This window comes from Palaemon carinicauda, unplaced genomic scaffold (assembly GCF_036898095.1).
Source record: "Palaemon carinicauda isolate YSFRI2023 unplaced genomic scaffold, ASM3689809v2 scaffold382, whole genome shotgun sequence".
NCBI classification, from domain to species: Eukaryota; Metazoa; Arthropoda; class Malacostraca; order Decapoda; family Palaemonidae; genus Palaemon; species Palaemon carinicauda.
The window spans coordinates 45001-49145 of record NW_027171491.1 but is presented as its reverse complement, the minus strand read 5'-3'; positions in this window follow the sequence as shown (position 1 = coordinate 49145).

Sequence of the window (4145 nt, the reverse complement as noted above, 5' to 3'; positions counted from 1 at the left end):
ACCTACACGTACACCGAATAGTCTGGCTTATTCTTTTCACATTCTTCTCTGTCCTCTTACACCTGACAACACTTGAGATTACCAAACAATTTTTCTTTCTCCAAGGGGTTAACCATTGCAATGTAATTATTCAGGGGCCACTTTCCTCTTGGTTAGGGTAGAAGAGACTCTTTAGCTATGATAAGCAGCTCTTCTAGAAGGACACTCCAAAATCAAACTATTGTTCTCTAATCTAGGGTAGTGCCATTGCCTCTGTACCATGGTCTTCCCCTGTCCTGGGTTAGAGTTCTCTTACTTGAGGGTACACTTGGGCAAGCTATTCTGTCTTGATTCTCCTCCTCTTGTTTTTATGATTTTTTTATAGTTTATATATGACAGATCTATTTCAATGCTAATACTGTTCTTAAAATATATTTTTCTATTGTAATTATTTCTATTGTATTATCTTGTTTACTTTCCTCGCTGTGCTAGTTTTCCTGTTAGAGCCCTTGGGCTTATAGCTTCATGCTTTTCCAACTAAGGTTATAGCCTAGCTAGTAATAATAATAATGGCACTGAGTGTGACCAGAAAGAAATATATGTATATTTATATATTTTTATATACAACCAGATTATTTCTTATTATATAGGGAAGGTGCTGTAGATTTAGTACACACATATACACTTATTAATTTGTTTATCCCAATAAAGGTTAGCTAAATAGCTAAAGCAGATTACAATTACTGGTGCAATAATAATAATAATAATAATAATAATAATAATAATAATAATAATAATTCCTCATAAACTTATATTTTTTGACTAAATCATTCTTTTTCTTCTTCAAAAATCAGGTTAACAATTTCAACGAACAATTCACTCTCTATAAATACCAGGAATAAAGAATATTATTAATTTCTCTCCATTTAAACACTTAAAAAAGGAAAAATCTTGAATCGCAATTTACTGACAAAATCATCATTATAAATTGGAGGGATGAGAACAAGGCGCTTAATGATGATGAATATTGATAGAAATTGATGAATATATATAATGAGCACCAAGGGGGTGTCTAGAGAGAGAGAGAGAGAGAGAGAGAGAGAGAGAGAGAGAGAGAGAGAGAACTTAAGGAAACAATAGTAATGAATATAATAAACAATAAAACAATAAATTATTGATAACAATAAGAAGATAAATAACGTAGCAACCACCTGCTTATATCAAGGTGGTTGAAAGCCACCAATCACCCTAGTAATTACAAGAGATGTAAATCACCATTGCTCACTAATGAAGAACAGGGGATTTAATTAATGTGTACCACAGTTAATTGATTTTCCAATGGGATTTCCACAATCTCTCTCTCTCTCTCTCACTCTCTCTCTCTCTCTCTCTCTCTCTCTCTCTCTCTGTTATTAATATGATAATTATTCATAACATTACAAGCCAAACTCAAACATGAACACTAGTTCTTAAGTTTATCATACGCATCTATATCAATTTTTTAGGATATATATTCATTCTTATCATATTTATGCAAGTTTATTCTTATTTTCTCTTTATACTATTATCATTCATTTCCCCATTTATATATTTATGTTTAATTTCCCATTCACATATTTACCAATTCTGATACATGTTTCCTTCTACCTCTCTTCAAACATTTTCCTAACTTTTAGTTTATACTTCTCCTGTTTTATTCTTCCTTTTCCAATCGCTCCTCTCTCTCTCTCTCTCTCTCTCTCTCTCTCTCTTCTATCATAAGTCTGGTACTCTCTCTCTCTCTCTCTCTCTCTCTCTCTCTCTCTATCATAAGTCTAGTATTCTCTCTCTCTCTCTCTCTCTATCATAAGTCTAGTATTCTCTCTCTCTCTCTCTCTCTCTCTCTCTCTCTGGTATTTCAAAATTGTTGATTAACCAGTTCATCCGACTGGCGTTGCATATAAACTAGTTGCTCATTTAGTATTTGAGAAGAGATGACGAAATGATAAAGGTAGAAGAAGAAGAAGAAGAAGAAGAAGAAGAAAAAGAAGAAGAAGAAGGACCGGAAGCTATAACTTCCAATGTTTACAATTTTCCAATAACCTCTCTTGGAAAAATCCGGGAAGAATATGATAAATGGGACATTGGTTTTTCCCCGAGAGAGAGAGAGAGAGAGAGAGAGAGAGAGAGAGAGAGAGAGAGAGAGAGAGAGAGAGAGAGAGAGAATGTTATTTAATCTATTAATCTACCTAACTAGATTATAATCAATAAAGGAAAGATAGTTTAATAGAAAATAGATAGTTTAAACAAATTGAATCTAAAACTTGCTAAAATATTTTCCTTGCTCTAAAACTTACTCAAATATTTTCCCTGTTCCAAAACCTACTCAAATATTTTCTGTCTTCTATAACTTGCTAATATATTTTCCCTGCTCTAAAACTTGCTAAAATATTTTCCTTGTTCCAAAACTTACTCAAATATTTTTCTTGCTCTAAAACTTGCTGAAATATTTTATTTGTTCTAAAACTTGTTGAGATATTTTCCTTGTTCTAAGCCTTTAGAGTAAAATTCTCTATAGACACCCATAATGTTTCCTTATAGACCAAAACTACAATAAAAAAAAAACAATACTATGATAAAAAAAATTTAATATGGACACTTCTGATATTTTTTTGTATATCAAACACGCGCCCCCCCAAAAAAAAAAAATCAATGCTAGGATTTAAATAAAAATACCTGTACAGTAAAATTCACTATAATATTTCCTTATAGACCAAAATCACAGTAAGAAAAACAATACTAAGATTAAAAAAATCAATACTTTTACAGTAAACTTCAATATAGACACTTACGATATACCCTTCTAGACCAAAATCACAATAAAAACAATGCTAAGATTTAAAAAAATACTTGTACAGTAAAAATCACTATAACCACCTATAATATTTCCTTATAGATCCAAACCACAGTAAAAAATCAATGCAACGATTTAGAAAAAAAAAAAAACATTTACAGTAAAATTCAATATAGACACTTATGATATTTCCTCCTGGACCAAAACTACAATTAAAAAACCAACCAACAAAACCAAAAAACAAAAGCCTGGCAGAACAAACAAAATGAAATTCCCCATGAAAACAAAGATACGAATCCCAAAACCGACACCTGAAATAATAATTTGCAAAGCTGACTTCCCCTGGGAGACCCAAGTTATGAACTCTGCGAAATCTGGCGTTGCTGTTTGGCAAGAATAATGAAAGAGAAAAGGAAAAAGAGGAAATGTTATCATGATGGAATTGATGGGAAGAGGGATTGCATACAAAGAGGGTTTGGTCCAAGGGGAAGGCTCCAAAAAGAGGGGAAAATTGTGATGAGAAGAGGAAAATATAAGGGGAAAGACGCAATGCTTTAGAAATGCATGAATGAATGTATGAGGGGCAATATACTAACAGATGTTTATGAAACTTACTGTTTTGGAATACAGTAGGGTATGAAGCGTACCGTTTGGAGTATACGAGAAATATATCAGAAGACTTTTTGATGCGGGGTATATAAACACTTTTTTGAAATACGTGGAATGTAGAATGGATTGTTTGAAATACAGTGGTGTATAAAACTTACTGTTTGAAAGACATCATATATATATATATATATATATATATATTCATATTTATATATACATATATATATAGATACAAACACACACATATATATATATATATATATATATATATATAAATATATATATAATATATATATATATATATATATGACAGCAAGCCAGAAGGAAAAAGGAAGCAAAGAATTGACCAAGTGCTTTTCATGTTATTATTACACGCAAGCGCTTGACCAATTATTCGTTTCCTTTTTCTTCCCGGCTTGCTGTCATATATACATACAGTATGTGTGTGTGTGTGTGTGTGTGTATGTATGTATGTATATATGTGAGTGCACGAGTTTATCCATAAAGTAAAGAGTGAGAGAGATATTTATTCATGCATACTTAAAACAAAATATCATCTAATCTACCTCTTAACCTAAACTCACTAAAAAACAAAACGAAGTGAGACAAAGAAACCGATTTAAAATTCCTAGAGAGAGTACTCCTCTTTCAAAACCTCACATAAACATTCATTAAAGAACCTTATTTAAATAATAGCACATCCACATCAACATTCACCAACATG